This window comes from Patagioenas fasciata, chromosome 2, assembly GCF_037038585.1.
Source record: "Patagioenas fasciata isolate bPatFas1 chromosome 2, bPatFas1.hap1, whole genome shotgun sequence".
Classification (NCBI taxonomy): domain Eukaryota; kingdom Metazoa; phylum Chordata; class Aves; order Columbiformes; family Columbidae; genus Patagioenas; species Patagioenas fasciata.
The window spans coordinates 76,279,711-76,299,290 of record NC_092521.1 but is presented as its reverse complement, the minus strand read 5'-3'; positions in this window follow the sequence as shown (position 1 = coordinate 76,299,290).

The following is a 19,580-nucleotide window of genomic DNA, read 5'->3' as shown; positions in this document are numbered from 1 at the left end:
GATCTCCATGTTTACTGACAAACCCTTTGTTCTCCTGCCATTCTGATCTTGCTACAATTTGGAATCCAGCCTCAAGCATCAACAGGACGTAATGGAGGATATCATGAAAGGTGGCTGGATGGGAATCTGGACAACAGTGTCCTCTCCTATGTGATACAGCCCTCTTGTCAACGTGAGACAAAGGTTTCCCTCACCCTCCTCCTTTCCTCTGATCCGTAAACTGACACCAAGCTCATGTCAGAGGATCTGCTGTAGAACTTTGGTGGTGTGATATAGGAGCATGATACAAGGAACATGGAAGATAGATGCTGAGCTCTTCATTCCTTGAGTGCAGAGGGATTTTTAGTACACTGTGTTGGCTCAGCTGCCATTCCTTGCTTGGAAATGATCAGGTCTGGAGTGTGGGAAAACCCACTTGAAATGAACACAGCTAAACTCCACAGTGAACTAAGAACACAGACATTTTCAAAATAGTAAATGCTGCTGATGAAAGATTCAGAGGGTGCAAAGACACCCCAGTTTCCCCCTGGACATAGTGCTGCTCAATCAACTTCAGTGAGAGCTGTCAGGAAGGCCCACACATAAACTAGGTGACTAAATGCAGTGTTCTCTGAAGCTGCAGGTCTTCTTGTTTTGTTTTGTTTTTTTGTTTTGATTTGATTTCTACATTCCTCCCGATAGTCATGTGCTGATTCTGCAGTAAGCAAGAAAACATCCAGGTTAATTACTTAAAACCAAGGTCTTTCCATCTCAATAGATACAGTTCCACAAACACGACTTGACCACTACTGTGAAAAAGAAATATACTTGAGGGAAATAGCTCATGTTCAGCTTATTGTCAGCCTGTTTCAAAAGTCAGGTTTTAGTTGAAGCATTTTGAATGGTAGTAAGAAATATTTCGTTTAGTTCAGTTTTTGTTCAAGAGAATATGCAACTAAACTTCAAAATGGAAATTTAGAGTCAGACTGAGAACAATAACAAACTGGTTTTTTAGCTAGTGGGAGTTTGGATCAGCACCCCTCATTTCCTCTGCAGTATGCTACGCTTCTTTCCAGATTTCTCTTTCCTTTGACTGAATAGTTGAGTTTCAGCTAATTTCTCATTGTATTACATCACAGTTTTTCTATTTAGATCTTCTTTTGTCTTCTCACATTTTGGTCATCTCTAGTTTCCTTCGTATTATTCCTCTGCTCTCAGGGGTATTTGCAATTTCTGTCCATTTATTTTGAGTGAATCTCAGTAAGTTTTTTATATGTTCTATTCCGTAAATCACTAAGTCTAGCTTGCCATATTCCCAACACATGTGTTTCCCATTGCATCACATTGCTTCCTGTCAAGTCCCTTTGTGTAAAGAGTTTTCAGTTATATGCCCGTGATTTTACACAGAGTGGATATGAATTAATTTTCAGACATGATTTAAACGACAACAAAGCCAAACAGTTTTCATGGACCCTTCCAGCTTTGCTACCAATTTTCTTAAACAAAAAATAAAAAGAATCAAGTTTGCCTGGAGACATTTCTTTTTAGGGATTCCTGCTTTCACCAATGATCCACTCCTATGCTTATCCTCTGTCTAGCCACCAGAGACCTTGAAAGAGAAAACTATGATGTGTTTTTTTAATTCTTGCTTTTCTTTCGAACAACACCAATATTCTCTTTCTGTGTATGTATGTATGCATGTTTGTTTGCCTGAATCCATGATATGACTTATACTGACTCTACCCAGAAGGCCAGCTACCATGGTGTTCCTGCAGCTGATAATGACCAATAGCAGATGTCTTGGTTAGAGGGCAAGGGCAAGGCCAACATGTAATGTTACTTTCCCATCACACCCTCTTGGCCTCCAGCAAGCAACTCGTCAGGGATTTCCTGGGATAGAGCTGACTTTGGACTGCAAAGTCTCAGTAGGATCCTGCTCTCACAGCTTTGTCTGGTTGCTTTTTCAACCCATGCAATCAAAAACTTCTGTAGCAAGGAGTTTCAAAACATTAGGTATGTATTATATGAGTGATATTTTAGCACATTTATCTTGGATGGAAGTATACCCAGGTACTCACTTAAACTGACAAGCCTTTTCTTTTAATTTCTTGGCTGTTTTCTCCTTAAAATAACTTTGTTTTATAACTACTCTGAGGAGGTAAAAGCCCTGAGGAGAATCAAGCTGAGGAAAGCAATTCAATCATTTTATGAGGTTGGGACTGCCCAGAATCGAACTTTAAAAAAAATGTGATCCAGCCAATTACCCCAAGAGAGTCTATACTCTTGCTTTGTATTATAGTCAGGCAATTGTACTAAGGAAGAGTAGACTAAGATTTGAAATATGATTAAACTGCAATTAAATATTTACATTAGTTTTTACTAGAATATGTTTAATTTGCTTCTCTTAAATGGACATTTGGTGATAGCCCTGAGACAATGACAAGTCATAAAATACGCATCCCAGGAGGTGCACCACACTGGACCAGGTTCAGAGGCAATCTACCAGCCACAGGGCTATCTCCTGTCTCCTCCTGAGTTTGGTGGAAACTGCAGCCAGTTAGTAAGTTAAAAATATATTGTTGTGTTTTCCAGTGAATCAAGATAAGTTACAAAGGCCAGCTGCTGCTTCCTTATGTCCCATCTGCTCAGGTATACATGTGTGTCCTGATCAAACTTCAAGTCTGGCCAACTCATGAAAGAGTTCTTTATGCTGCCTAATCTCTGTGTGCTTGAACTGCTTCTGTGTTCACCAGGGTTTGGCATCACAGTCAATACTCTCATTAAAGTTTAAATCTCAGAACACCAAACAGTCTCTCCTAATGCAACATTAGCTGGGACTTGTTAGTTTATTTTGAGTTTTTATCTTATCTGCAAGGAATGATTAATCAGTTGACAGAAAACAGGGTTTGAAGACGGAAATCTTTGCTCTGTATTCATGTGAAATATAAAGCATTTTTCCATTTCCAATCCTGATGTATTTATGGGTGGGTGGATGAAAAAAAGGAAGAATAATGTTAGAAGCGTGAAAAAATGTTTTAATAGGCTAGGAAATAAAATCAAATCAAACTTTGTCTATACTGTATGAGTTTCTTCTAAAAATATTATGTCTTGATGTAATTTCTAGTTTCACTGGTTACAGGAACTTTGATCTACTCCAGTTACTGTCTTCTAGAAGAGGAATACAGCAGCCTTGGGTAGTTTAAAGGTGATGAAAGAATCTTCTTTTCGAATATTAAGTACACACAGTCCTATCAGATTACCTATAAAACAAATGTTCAATGTTGCACCTTTCCCTGCTTTAATTATCCACCTGAGCATGCAGATTTTCTGATTGAGAAAATCAGTTTCCTTCCGAGTCAGTACAAAAATGTTTCTATTAGTGGATGATGTCATGTAGTTAACATCATAAGTCCTCTACAAGCTTTTTTAAGACATTATACATCACAAAAATCAAATCCTGCACCAGGTTCTTTTTCTTGCATAACAAAACCAAATTTTTCATAGATATATGTATTTGTTATGCTCTGTAAGAGGAATAGATTAACTAGAGGAAGGAACCGAACTGTATAATGAAAGCAAATGATATTTTCCCAAAGAAAAAATTGCTATTGTATTAAGAGACAGGAAAGCACCCATTAGTTTGGTGAAGTGTGTTTATGGGAGACAAAGACTGGTAAAACCACTGGCTTTATCACTATTATGATGTTGCCAAAGATTTAGAAATAGTAAAAATTTATTTTATATTTTTCCAGCAAAAGGTAAAGGCTAAAGTTTCATAAATCTGTGAGTAGGCTTCCAAGCAGGGTATGTGAAAAATGTGATCTTAACTTAGATGTAAAGTGAGTGAATGATAGAGATTAGAAGCCATTTAAATTAATGGGCCACTTTATCCAGAAAGCATTCAGAGCAGCCAGAAGTACTCAGAAAGGCATGGGAAAAATAAGCAAATTTATTACTTATGCAAACATTTATTCAGTTCATGGGAAATCATCTAGGATAAGAAGATGACTGAAGAATAACATACTACCATTATTTCAGAAAGCCTTGGGATATACCATAAAACTGCAAACAAGATATATGAGAAGGTACACTTATTTTTGGAAAGGCCTGCCTTTGAAGCAACTGAACTACGGGTGGTGAACTGCAGCGATATATTAACATTCACTTGGTGTTCAGTCTGTAGATTAAGTGGGAACCAAAGTATGTTTTCTGTGACACAGTAGTTACAAGAAAAACCAAACCAAACCAAACCAAAACAAAACAAACACACACACCCCCAAAAACAACAACAACAACAACAACAAACTGAATTCACTAAACAGACTTGTATATTTAACAAGACATTAAGACCAAGAATTAGTCATCTAACAAAGTAAGTCGATTAAATGGGCTACAGTGTTCATTTGAGTCCTGCTGATTCTTTCTGATGTGAACATTACCTCTTTTCACTTCTGCTGCATACATATGGAGGAATATCAGCTCAGGAAAGGCTTACAGGAATGAATAAGGGGGCAAAAAGATGACATTTTGCATTCTACTATGTGGATAAGAGAGTAATATAAAGGGAATCACAATTAAATAATTTAATTGTTGAATTTCCAGTTTCTATCTCCAACTTTTCCATCAGTGTCACACTGTTTACAACCCACATTTACTAATTGCTTATGAACACACTTTTCTCACTTCAGTTAAATTATTTATAAAATATGAAGGTAGAAATACCTCTTTAAGAAGCTCTGAGAAGTGAGATTAGAGAGCACAATAAAAAGATATTGTAAATTTTGCTAGGAGCACTGGCTAGCTCTGACATTACCTACCAATTCAGCTGTTCATACATTTGGTTATAGATAAGCTGAAATGTCCATCCAGGATCTGTTTCAGACAAAACAACCTTGGGACATTTGCAACTAAGGCCAGAGAAAAATTCAGATTTTTTTTTTCACCTTATGAATAATCAATATTATAGTTCTACTTGTGCTATTCCACTTTAGTTTTTTGGACTAAGGACTTGAAATATTGTTTGGGAAGAACAACAGCTTTTTCATGAGGGGTGTGCTATTTGCTACCCCAACAAATCTGACAACAGCGAGCCTGTGCTATGGAGAGCTGTGACCACACAGGGAAGGACAAAATACTGGGCCAGTACTGTGGAAAACGCAGTGGCTGATCAACAACCCTGCTGCTGGTAGCATGTGGTAAGCCTGTGAGGGGGACCCTGGGTATGGCTGAAGTGGGAATGGCTCAGTCATCAAGCTGATGTCAGGATGGGAAGTCTGAGGAGTGCAGGTTGTCACTGAACTGGGATGGAGATCGAAGGATTCAGGTCTGGACCCTTCTTCATTTTATATTTTTATAGCTGAGTGATCTTACTTCAGCTGGTACTCATCTGCATCAAACTGCACCTTTCTTTAAACTTCAAACGATAGATCCAGTTTTCTACTAAGCTTTCCATCTGCTTTTCAGTAGTTTTATCTAAACCATGTTTTCTTGGCTTGTTAAGAATATCATCCCTGTACGTGAGCAGCATGAAAATAATTTGAACTGCCTGATTACGTTTTCTCTTTTCCCGTGGATTCTAGTCTCTCTTTACACACAAAGTTCTACTTTTGGGATGAATTAGTGATGTGTAATGAAACAGGCATATTTTCTGAAGGTTCTTTACCTTATTTGTAACAAAAGCAGGAAGGTGTGGAGAGAATGGAAGAGGAATTGAGGGAAAAGACTGAATAATGATGTCCTGGCTGAGGCTGTTGAAATCAATCCAAAAGTCTGGATTCTAAATGCACATCTGCCAAAAAGCCCTCAGTGTGATCCTGGGCAGGTCATTCACCCAAACTTCTCACAGGTGTTCTCTGATTGTGTTTTCTGTCTCCTGATAAGTATCAGTGCAGCTGGACTCATGCTGTTTGATGTGCAGATCTGCCAAGTACTCACAACTCAGACAACAAGAAGGTCAATTATTTAAAGAATGTGAAAATTTTGAAATATAACTTTGTTCCAAATCAGTGTATATCACTCAGATTAGATAATTTTTGATGGGCCAATCTTTATTAAACAAGCAATATCAGATTGTTTAAATAGGTAGTTAAATTTTAGATTGTATTATCATGCAGGAAGTCTGTCATCTTTTTAAAAGTTTAAAGCACCATACTATGATCAAACCTCAAATTAGGCATTTGACATTCTCAAAATTCAACCCTCCTGTCAAGATGAAATTTCAGTGAGTATGGAAATAGAACCATGTTTGTAAAAAGCGTGGTTTCAAGAGAAACGTCTGTTCTAGGAGATAGGATTTCATTTATGTTTCCATCACCAGTACTATTCACAGTGACAAGTCAGTGGTGTGGAGTTTTGAACATACATTGCTTTATAGTGTTAATGTTCTGAAAAGTTAGGTTCCTGAAGTCTCAAGCTGGCCACTTTAAATTAATGTTTATTTTTCACTTCAATGCATCCATGTCTTGGTTCTCCAGCCAAAAAGTGAGGATAATAAACCCTCCGGAGTTTCATGGGAATATTCAGAGATAACAGTAACAAGTGTAATAGAAGAACCTATGAAGAAGATAATATTTCCGTCTTTTAGCAGGTTTTGGATATTGCACAGTAAATAAGACCTGGAACTATATTCTGCAAAATGAAAGAAGACAAGTAGTACATCGGTAATTAAGCATCATTTATTCTGTGCCCTGATGCAGCTGAAGTGATGTGGACCAAGCAGCATATGATCATGCACTATAAGAGAATTATAAACATTGACACCAAAGAACTGAGCTGAGATTTTACAAGGAATCAAATTCTGGTCTCTTTGCTCTGTGAGAGTTTGCAAATAAGGACAGATTGCAAATTATAAAGATGAATATTGCTACGAGAAGAGTAATTATAAACATTATTTCAATTAAGTTCAGGTTGCTATGAACTCTCATATTCTTTTAGTAAATTTGAAGGAATACCTATGTATAAACAATATTGAGACAAAACAGTATCTGTTTATAATTTGTTTGCTTTTGAAAGCAAATTATTTAGACTAATTAATGAAATCTGTACAAAGTATGTGCTCCCCTAATGTTACCAGTGCCAGAAGATTTCATGAGAAGTCTTTCCTACCTGTAAATCCTTATTTATTAATTTTGGGTCCAGTTGTAGGCTCTGGATTGCATTTTCTTAATTTCTGATACACTATCATAGTCTAAATATTTTTGTATTGGGGAAGGAAACCAGATGTGGCAGAGGCATTCCCAAGGGTGACATGCTAGCATCTGAGGGTAGTGCTAACAAGGGCCTTCAGTCTGCCGTCCCCATGGAATCAAGGGTTCAGCTGAAGTGCATCTATAAGAATGCATGCAGCATGGGCAACAGACAAGAGGAGCTGGAAGCCTTTGTAAGGCAGAGAAACTATGATTTTAATTGGCATCTCAGAAACATGGTGGATGACTCATAACTGGAGTGCTGCAATAGATGGCTATAAACTCTTCAGAAGGGATAGGAGAGGAGGTGGGTTAGCCATGTATGTTAGGGATGGTTTTGACTGTCTGGAACTTGAGGAGTGTGATGACAGGGTTGAGTGTCTATGGGTGAGAATAGAGGGGAACGACAACAAGATGGACATCCTGGTGGGGGTCTGTTACAGACGAGGATGAAGAGGCAGTCAAAATATTTTGCAGGCAGCTGAGAGAAGTCTCCTGATCGCTACCCCTTGTTCTTATGGAGGAATTCAACCTACCAGATGTCTGCTGGAAGTACAACACAGCAGAGAGGAAACAGCCTAAGAGGCTCCTGCAGTGCATGAAAGACAATTTCCTAGCACAGGTCATTAGTAAGCCTACCAGGGAAGGAGGCCCATTGGATCTGTTGTTTGTAAATAGAGAAGGGCTTGTGGGCAACTCATTGGCTGGAGGTTGTCCTGGGTATAGTGATCATGAAATGACTGAGTTTACTATCCTTGGAGAAGTTAGAAGAGTGGTCAGCAGAACTGCTACTTTGGACTTCTGAAGGGCAGACTTTCACCTGTTCCGAAGCCTAGTTGGCAGAATCTCTTGGGAGACAGTCCAGAAGGACAAAGGAGTCCAGGAATGCTGGTCTTCAAGAAGGTAATCTTAGAGATGCAAGAGCAGGTTATCCCCATGTGCTGGAGCCATTCTGGCTGAATAGACAGCTACGATTGGAACTTAGGAATAAAAAGACAATTTATAACCTTTGGAAGGAGGGGCTACTCAAGAGGAATACAATAATTCTGTGAGGTTATGCAGGGAGAAAATTAGAAGGGCCAAAGCCCAACTAGAGCTGAGCCTGGCCACCACTGTGAAAGGCAACAAAAAATGTCTCTATAAATAAATTAGCAACAAGAGGAAGGCTAAGGAGATTCTCCATCCCCTTATCTATGCAGAGGGAAACGTAGTGACAGAGGATGAGACAAAGGCTGAGGTACTAAATACCTTCTTTGCCTCAGTCTTTAATAGTCAGAACAGCTGTGCTTCAAGTACCGAGCCCCCTGAGCCAGAAGGCAGTGATGGGGAGCAGAAAGGAGCGCCAGTAATCCAAGGGGAAGTCGATAATGACCTGCTACACTACTTGGACACCCACAAGTCTATCAGGCCAGCTGGGATACACTCAGGGGTGCTGAGGGAGCTGGCGGAGGTGATCACTAGGCCACTTTCCATTATTTATCAGCAATCTTGACTAGCTGGAGAGGTCCCAGTTCACTGGAAGTTGGCTAATGTGATGCCCATCTACAAGAAGGGCCAGAAGGAGGATCTGGAGAACTACAGACCTGTCTGTCTGACTTCCCTGCCAGGGAACGTCATGGAGCAGATGACCTTGAGTAACATCACACAGCACATACATACAAGAGAACCATATCATCAGGCCCAGTCAACATGGGTTTATGAAAGGAAGGTCCTGTTTGACCAACCTGAACTTCTATGACAAGATGACCCATCTAATAGATGAGGGAAAGACTGTGGATTTTGTGTACCTAGACTTTAGTAAAGCCTTTGACACCATACCCCACATCATTCTCCTGGACAAACTAGTAGCTCATGGCCTGTATGGGTGTACTCTGCGATGGATGAAGAACTGGCTGGAGGGCTGGGCCCAAGGACTTGTGGTGAATGAGCCAAATCCAGTTGGTGGATGGTCATGAGTGGTGTTCCCCAGGGCTCAGTATTGCAGCCAGTTCTGTTTAACCTCTTTATCCATGATCTGGATGAGGGGACTGAGTGTACCCTTATTACATTTGCAGATGACACCAAATTGGGTGGGAATGTTGATCTGCTGGAGGGTAGGAAGGCCGCACAGAGCAATCTGGACTGGTTGGATCACTGGGCTGAGGCCAATGGTATGAGCTTCAACAAGGTCAAGTGCTGGGTCCTGCGCTTAGGTCACAACAACCCCAGGCAGCACTACAGGCTCAGAGAAGAGTGACTGGAAAGCTGCCTGGCAGAAAAGGACTTGAGGGGGTTGACTGACAGCCGACTGAATATGAGCCAGCAGTGTGTCCAGGTGGCCAAAAAGGCCAACAGCATCCTGGCTTGTATCAGGAATGGTGCAGCCAGCAGGACTAAAGAAGCGATTGTGCCACTGTACTTGGTGCTGGTGAGGCTGCACTTTGAATCCTGTGTTCAGTTTTGGGCCCCTCATCATAAGAAGGACAATGAGGAGCTGGAGAGAGTGCAGAGAAGTGCAATCAAGCTGGTGAGGGGCCTGAAGCACAAGCCTGATGAAAGCATTTGAGGGACCTGGGGCTGTTTAGCCTGGAGTAAAGGAGGCTGAGGGGAGACCTTATGATGTCTACAATCACCTGAAAGGAGGTTGTAGCATGGAGCGTGTTGATCTCTTCTCCCAAGTAGTAAGTGATAGGACAAGACAAAATGACCTCAAGTTGTGCCAGGGGAGGTTTAGATTGGATATTAGGAAAAATTCTTCACAGAAAGGGTTGTCAGGTGTCAGAACAGGCTGCCCAGGGAACTGGTGGAGTCATCATCCCTGGAGGTATTTAAAAGGTGTTTGCACAAGGTTCTTAGGGACATAGTTTAGTGCTAGAGTTAGGTTATGGTTGGACTCGATGATCCTGCGTGTCTCTTCCAAATGAAATGATTCTATGGAAAAAAAAAGCAGCACTGAATGCTATCTACTACAAATCCCTATAAAGAGTGTTTCACTAGGCTTTTAAGTTGTAAACTGTGAGTGGAGCTACTGAAGAACTGTTGAGAACATGTAAGAACTGTTAAATGAAAAGAAAGATACTGTTGCAAAAAACATCTTTCTCTTCTTAATGAACACAAAGAAATCATTTTCAGAGAATGTCAAAGGGGTCAGCACTCAGATTTTCAATGCCATCTGAACCTAAGAGAGCAAGTAGTCTTATTTTCCAGTTTCCCATCTCTCCATAACAACAACAACAACAAAAAAGTTTCAGGCTTACCCAGGATATGAGAACATTCTAATTGGAAAAATGCTTGTATTACAAACACAATGAAGATTTTAGAAAACCTTTGGGAGAAGATATACCCATCTTTCAAAAATAGTGGGGTTTCTTTAGAACTATAGGAAATATATTAATATTAATGTTGTCATTTTTACTATTATTAATATAATATTGACATTATCAACATTCGTTAAATGAAAGCCTGTCTCAGTAAAAAATATTTATATTCGCTTGAAACAGAATTTGAACTTCTGTTAAAAACTCTTCCTACTCAAGAAATACCTGAGCAATAGTGAATACAGGAAAGACCAGAAACTGGAAGGATCTACCCAGAGTTCTTGCCACAGGACACATATGTCCCCCTCCACACACGCAAACCAGAGAAGCTGCCAGCACTGCCAGTGTAGCTGCTACACAAACAAAGAACAGCGGCAGCTAACAGGCAAATCTGGGGGAACCCTGGAGAGATGTTCTCTCTCTTGTGAAACTATGGAAGGAGGAAAGTAAATTACATTTGGATGAAGCAAACAAAGCAAAATGCTCTTCTTACATTTCAGCTTCAGTTCCTTAGCTGTCTCAGCACACTCCCTTGTCTTTTTTGAGTAAAAGAACAGTAAGACAAAGAAGGAAGCTGCCTGACAACACCATGAAGTGTTACCTTCTGGTTCACTGTTACTTCTGGAATATAAGGGTATCGCCTTAATACCATCACCAAGGTATAAAAAGACAGAGAAAAAAAATGCATAAATCCACTGGTTAAATTTATCTGTTTCTTCTAATGATCTAGGGAAATGTCATTTTGTTTTAAATAGCAGCAGACTCCCCTATTGAACAGAAAAATAACTCAGACTGTAATGTTTGGTAGATGGTTACAGTAGATTCAGTTTGCTGACGCAAGGTAGTTTCTCAGACAACTGATTAATTACATTTAAATAATTCTTTTGACTTTACCTGTCTTATGTACGATCCTTTCATTTGGGTTTTATATATAATAGGTGAGAGGAACTGACAAACACCAAACAGACTTCTATTGACTAAATACAAACTGTGCTGTTACACCTTAAAACAGAAGCCAACTCCTAATTTGAATAAAATGTACTTCAACATTGACTTAGGTGGAAAGGAATAGCCCCTTTCAGAGGGCAAATCCTTCTCCAAATTGTGAATTCTGGTGTATAAAGGAAGCCTATAGCAGATGTTTTATCTCTTTTCTAATGATAAAAGAACAGCAGCTGGTACATCTGATTTTATTTTATTTTATTTTTTTTTTTTTTATTATTATTTTTTTATTTTTTTATTTTTTTTCACTGGTGCTATCCCTCCAAACATGGCAAAGATGTAATGTAACTTAAACAGTGAGTCACACTTTTGGGTGGCTTTTGAGGAAAATAGTACTTAAGATCCTGACACTTTCTCTAAATGGTATGGTGAGGTAATTTCTTGGTATCATATTAGGCTCAAACTATCCTTTCTGCTCTGCCAGATTCTTTTAATGTGCTGTTGACCATGCGTAACACACACTGGGGCTAATAGGAAAACTCAGAGCATGCCAGTTTGCTTTTTACTTTATATGATCAACATTACAGCAGATTTAATACTGCTAGGTTCAGTGGTAAAAAATGCATTGTGTTCTGGCAAGTGTTTCACAGTTGTTTGTGCCGATGTCCAGCACTAATTGGCTTTTGGCAATTTGGAGGACATTTGAATTCCACTATCTTCCCTGTATATTTATCTGGGAGAGTACTCCAGAGTGCCATGTAATCTATGCACAGACAACTCCCAAATAACTTCTCTGAAAGTACTTTCCCACGTGCACCAGCCAGGTACAATATTTTCTGTATAAGCAGGAAGCATCAGGCTGATTTCAAATGGTTTTAATCAATACAGAGAGTATCTCAGAAGTCACTTTTGCTGCAAAGCTTGACTATCTCTAAAAAAATTAAAAAAAAAAAAAAGAAAAAAGAGGAAAGTTGATAATTTGTAAAAAGTACAGCTTAATTATTTATGCTAAAATGTTCTTGGTGTTTTAATGGTAAGATTTTCCAGGTTGAACTTGGATCACCTAAACTTGAGAGCTGAGTAATGCCTTACACCTCTATTCAAGGCCACAGAAAGAGACTGACAATGTTAGTTAAAGGGTAAGACAGTGGTGTGGCAATGTATGTGAGAGAGGTGTTACTCATGGTGAACATGAGAGGCATTTACCATTTAAGGAGCTGATGTAAGAGTACTAATTTGGTGGCTCATCTACCTATGCCTGGGACCTATGGAGACCTGACAGGTACCACAGGATACGTGTGATAGGTTCCTCAACTCATTTGTCTTTCAGCCTGTCATATTATGTGCTGTATGCATTCATTGTAGCAAGACTAGCCTCTGAAGGTGTCTTACATTATCCAGTGTAAAGATCATTTTCTCTCCCTACCCTGTGTCAATGCCAAGACAGAGAGAAAGCTGATCCTTGCTAATGAACAGTGAAACACATGACCTTGAAACACCTGGAGCTGAGAGATTATATGGAGAACAGGAAGAGGACGAGAGGTTTGGGACTAAAACTGTGTCTTCTGGCAGATGTGCAATATCAAGGGAGACAATGGAAGTAGGAAGCAAAGCTAAGAGTAGATGGGGAGGCTCATGTTCTTGTGCCACCACAGCGGCTACTGAAAAATGAAGTCTAGCCTTTCCATGATTGAACTAACAGGAGGTGGTTGCTTGATGTGGTGTATGTCAGCTGTGCTCCACTGCTGACAGTCATACTTGGCTTGGAGGCAAATTGGGGCACAGATGCAAGAAAAATCTTTGCATGGAAAATGTCCCGCTTGTAAGTAAGTCAGTTTGGACTGCTTTGTACCAGAGAAGAGACGAAGTAGTTAATGGTAGCCAAGAACAGAGATCAAAATCATCAGCATTGTCCCACTGATTGTCCAGGCTTTCAGTGATGCAATGGCACAAAGCTTCTCTTAGGAATTTGCTCTTTTACTGCTAGATCTCCTACCTCCATCCTGTGTACAGCATGAAGCATATGGTGTGGGAATAGAAACAAGAAGCAAGCCTGTTTTCTCGATTTTGGATACTATTTCCAGTTTTCTTCAGGGGAATGCAGCGGCAGATGTAGGTGTACTAAGCTGAAGAAATGGAGGTTCCCCATGTTGTAAGCAATGGCAAGTTCTTGTTTCCCCCGATCTCTGTAGATAATGAAGTAATAACAGTGTGAGGAGCCCAGAAAGAACTAGAATATTGTGGTAGCACAATCAGACCAATATCACTCTTCAGAAGAACTCACAAAGGATGGAGGCTCAGGATGTACAAACCATCAGGGAAAGGAAACAATGAAATAAGTGACAAATAAATGTTTTAAACTAGATGATGATTAATCGAGTTGTTTTAGAAAAAAGTTGGAAAAAAATCTCCTTTTTTAATATTTGCTTTCCTCCTTTTAACTTCAGAAAGGCTGCTGGAGATCCTCCAGCAGACTGACTAAACATGTTAGGCAAACCAACTGAACAGTTTATTTTCATTCCATACGTGTGTACCTACTTAAAACAAACTCAGCAGAGCAATCATAAATCCTAATGAAAACAAAGTACAATTATGGAAAATTCTAATTCAGACTTTAATTGTGTTGCATTTACAACAGCTGTAGTGCAGCTACCAAAGAAACTAATTTACTTCAGCTCTCTGAGCTGAACTTCTTTTTCACTCTCAGTTTTACCTTAAAGAATATGGCTGTGATTTTCTTATTCTGAATGTCGATATTGTTACTGAAGTACCTCCAAATTCTTTGAATTCACCAGGCACTGAAACAGCTGTTTACAGAACAGTCTGTTGTCATCATCCAAAGATCTCATGAGACAAACAGGAAAATTGAGTTTATTTTCACAGTGGGGAAAAAGGCATGGTTGTGAATTGTGGAAGAAAATACTTTTTAATCAAGGCAGTTGCTTCTCAGAACAATATGAGTTTGTTCATATTTAAGTGCTTCAAATGAGAACTGAGAAACATGGTATGTTTTCTTGCGGATGGTATATTTTGCCCTTGCTTCCTTCTCCATTTTTGTAGAGGGCAAACTCTCCTCTTTCCAGATCAGGAGAATATCTTGGAGGTAAGGTTGTTCACTTAGAATCAGACACATCTGGGACATGTTCCTTACTTCGCTGCAGATTTATTGCACGAGTTTACATAAAGTATCCAGACCAGACTTGAAAAGAAACTGATGTCAAAATGCAACACTGAGGCATCACTGACATTCATCAAGTCCTTGCAGAGTTGTAAGCACAGAGATAAGTGACCCTGTTAACTTTGCCTGTGCACAGGTGATATTCTCAAATGAAGACCTGCGTGTTGAAAGTGTACCTAACTTACAGAAATGAGCAGCTGTAGAACAAGATTTTCTGGGATGGCTATGTGGGTTTTTTTTAACACAAGAAACCAATATCGAGAGAATCATTCTGGGCTTAGATCACCATTGAATTTTACTAAAAATAGAAAGCTGATCCATATGTCCCACTTGAGAGACAAACACCAGACTGTTTGGTGTCTCAGTGTGTTGTTCACAGCTACTTTTGGAAGCTATTATGTTTTTGTTTGTTTGTTTGTTTGCTTGTTTTTTCCTAAATAGTGGAAAGATTCGTTATGTCTGAGAATGAATAAAGAAATCAAGAAGCTGACTTTCTAAGCCAATTGGCAGGTAAGAGAACTTAAATCAAAGCCCCATCTTTCTCCATGTACTTTCCAGCTGGCTGGGTTAAACACCTTCACAGAATTGTGAGACATAATTATGTTAAGGGTGGAAAGGGCCTCCACAGTCAGTGAGTGAGACAGAAGTCCTTTGAAGCTATAGGGTTTACTCTTAGGCTATACCTAAACTGCAGGGCGTGGGAACACTCCCCAGCTCCCAGACCTTCTTGTCCAATCTATTTGTATGCTGATTCCATGTCAGAGTGAGAGTTAGGTATGCATTTTTTTTTGTTCTCTTCCTCACTTTCCCTCTTATGCTGTCATTTACATTGGAAAAACCCCTTGATATACAGGCTGCTAGGACCCTGGATCCCCATTTGCAAAGTGAGGATAGCACCACATTACCAAGCAATAACACTTAATGAGTTTTCCAAGGATTTAAATCTCATGAGGGTCTTGGACGAGCAATGACTTTTGCTCATTTCTTCCACTTCATAGTAAGTAGTAGAGAACAAACATAATTTAATGTCTTTGAGTCTCCTCCATTTTATAACACGGAGTTTTTCATAGGTCTGGCTCTTATGTGGCCTGCCTTCCAGCTCATTTCCAAACCTCAGTGCCACTGTATGCACATTCATCAGGAAATGGGAGGAAGGCTGTAAAAGGGTCATTAGTCTCCACCCCACTGTTGAGGAAGGTGTCCTGTGAGTCTGCAATCTGCAGCATAGCCACAGTCCTTGCCGGCACAACAAGGGCTGCAGTGCCTCTGTCTCTCCCAGCACCACTGGAACAGAAACAGAACCAAGCTTCCTTTTCCAAAGATAACGTCCTTTCTCCCAAGTACAGGCTGCTGATAGTTTCATACATGATACATTGTAAATCTACACATCACTAGCCAGAATGAAGTCCCAGAGGGGAATTCATTTTGTGGGAAAAGGCTGAGAGAGCTGTGCTCTTTCTCCAGGGAGAAGGAAACATTTCATGCTGAGCTAAAAGCTTGTATTTGTTATTTTTAGTCGAACTAATAAATCCTCCATGTTGGCAAAGATAAAAGCAAGGACATGAGAAAAGACATACATGGACTAAACCATGTCATGTTAGAGGAAACAAATAGACAGGGTCATATCAGAAGAGGCTCTAAGGAAATAAAAATGCAAATGCTTTCCTACATTTTATGTGAATCTTCTTTTGGCTTACTTTAATCCAGGACTGAGCAAAACTTGAAATGAGCCAGTATTTGCTTGTGGGAGGGGGCTCACGTTTCTCCCCATTGTGCTAGACAGAGCATTTTCAGTCTGCAGCTCCAAGATCCAGCTAGATATCCATCTTTGTTTTCATTTAAACAAACTGAAAGGAGAGTGATGGAAGAAGGAACACAATCACTGACGCCAGTAGCAGTGACAGTCCAGTCAAAGTAAAGTTGCAAGAGCTTTAGCAAACCTTGGCATCCAAAAAAATCACAAGGAAATGCTGCGGATAAACAGCCATCTGCTGGGAAGTCTAATGGGAATACTTCTACCAGTGCATAATGTGAATGGAGAAAAAGTGTTTTCTTGCTGAATGAGTACAGTGTGGAAAAAAACATGACAAGGAGATATCCTAATGAACTACAAGATTAGCAAATGGAAAGAAGTAGCATGGGTAAATGATGGAAAGAAACAACTGATGGATTTAGAAGAAGCTCCCCTAAAAAGAAAAACAAAGAAGAGGAGAAACAATGAATACATGACTAGAAGAAGGAATGGAGCTTTGCTTTACAGTCACCAAATAAAATATTCTTTGAAAACCCATGCTTAATACCTTTGTCCGGAATGTACATCAGAAAAATCTAAATGCTTGTCTGATTAGGCAACTCTAATGATATCACCTGATGTATTTCACAAGTCACAACCCAAAACCGGCTAAGTTTTACCGTTATTCTCTGGAACAAAGCATATGAATGATTGATTCTGTCTAAATTTATTTTTTCAAGTGGGAAATCTGCAGTGCCTAAAGACATCCCACAAACAGAAAGGGACTTTACAGGAAAAAGTGATTGCTCAAGTCAATTCCTGGTCTTTAAGATAAAATACTTTACTTACAAGGAGACTCAAATTCTTTCTTTAGCAAAAAATAATGTCTTTAGCGAGTAATTAAAAGGAAGTGTAGATACAAAACTTTATAATTTATGTTACAATAGCAACAACTGTGGATTGTTAATGCTATCAAGGCATTTTCCATAGTTTCACAGGGCACAACATATGAAAATTAAAGATTCACAGATCAGAAGAATATGAAATTTGTTAAAGAAAACACTTAAAGACCCAAAACCCAAACTGATACTTGGGTCTGATACTTCTGAGTCCAACACTATTCAGTTTTCCACGTCACAGTCTACATTGATGTCAAAGGATAATTATTAGGAGACTTTCCAAAGCTGAAATGATTACAAATGTTTAGAAAGACAGAAGTGAATCAGATAATTAGGATGATACTCAAGAAGAATAAACATTATTTCTCTGAACAGCGTGTATGACAATTAAAAATGAAATTATTTCATTTGTCAGATATTCCATGTTGCATGCCTTGCTAGAATTGTTTATAAACATTACCATTTCTTTAGCTAAGAAGTTGTGATTGCAGATGTAGGACATGTGGAGAAGTAGTGCTTGTGAACTTATTCCATGCAGAATTCACCCTCTAGTTTAATCACGCAAAATACGTTTGTGAAAGAAGTGACTCTGCAGTCTAGATGATCTGAGATTATGAATGTGTTTTTTTATAATCAGGTGATAGAAAATGAGTTTAAATGGTAATGGGAATAAAATCTAATTGAAAAAAACACAACATACATGCAGTCTATCAAGACAGTGCTAGAACACCAGAATCTAGCAGGCAAATGTAAAAGGAAGAGGAGGAATTTCTGCATGGCTTTTCAGGAGATACATAATTTCATTTGTCTGGTTTGCTAAGAGCAGAGCAGACACATCATATGGAGTTGAGAGCGCTGCTCATGCTTTTAACTTGCAATTCATAATCACTTTGTGCATCCCACCTCTCCTCCCAGCACTGATTTCCTTTAATTTTGTTGAAAGTTGATTGGAATTTCACCCTACATCACTCTAATGGAGAAAAAGATGTGACCCTAGGTTGGCAATATCATAAACTAGATAGCAAACTGTTGTATGGGTAATTAATATTTGTCAAAGACGGACACCATAAAAATATATATTACTTGGATGTCACCTATTTTCTTCCTCCGGCATTTCAGAGCCCATGTAGTTAAGCACTAGCAGAATGATGGATATATGTGCCATTCTCAGCATTTGCACTCAGGCGATGATTGATTAGGCAGAAGAAAGGAAAGGAGCAGATAAGGTTCATACCCAGACAAAGCCATTCAATAGTCATTTAGGAAGGAAGCAAGGAGAAATCCAGTTGGTCTTTAATTAAACTCACAAAAATAAAAGGTTGCTAGCCTATACTTGAGATAAAGAATGAGGCCTATGCTGTTAAAAAAGTACAAAATCAAATGAAAGGCATTTTTATGCTGAGGTTGAAGGGAGGAAATGGTACATAAATTTCTTCTTTAAGATAATTAAGCACTAAAAAAGAAGAAAAGAAAGGGTTTGTGCCCTTTATTTTGCATGGTCAAACCATAAGAATGATTTGATGTATTCTATAAAATATTTTCTAAAATTTTCTTAGTTTTTTCATCTCCTGTTCCATCTGAACACTTCATGAACAACTGGAAAATGGGTAAATTTATTACGTCAGCTGTAATGCAGCTGTTTCCTTGAGGAAGAAGTCATTATTAAATGAACAACTAGTTTATAATATACTAGTGACTAGAAGATAGAACACTATTTAAAATTCTGCTTTCTATTTTTTAACTCTTTTATGAGTTACAATTTAATTCGAGTGCCTGGAATAGCAGCTATGAGAACAACAACAACAACAACAAGATGCTCTGTTAAAGACCTGAACTGTCCAATCTGCTTAGGGAAGGCCTGAGATATCTCCCCAGCCACTTCTTAGTTAACCACAGGGACTTTTCTAACTTAGTCAGGAATTACTGAGCTTGACACTAAAGATATATAAAGCGTGTGTTAAAAAAATATAGTGTTTTTACCACCCAGAAATTACATTCGGAATCATGAATAATTTAGTTTGGAAGGGACCTCTGGAAGCCATCTCATCCAACCTCAACTCAAAGCAGGGCTAGCTTTGAAGTTTAGTCCAAACTCAAATTCAGATGATGTTTTTTAGAGTCTTGGCTACTCAGGTTTTGAGTAGCTCTAAAGCTAGTGATTACAGCTCTGCATTACTCATTCCAGAAAGCACAACACCTGTCATTAATTCATGGGAGAAGTGTTAATATAGATTTAAAGTAACTTTTCCCCAGACTCCTCTCTTTAGGCAGAATTCAGAAGTACAATACAAACACATTATAGAAGACCATCAGGGCACAAATCTCTCACTGAACACAACCACCAAAAGTCTGCTCGAGGTAATTTGCTGT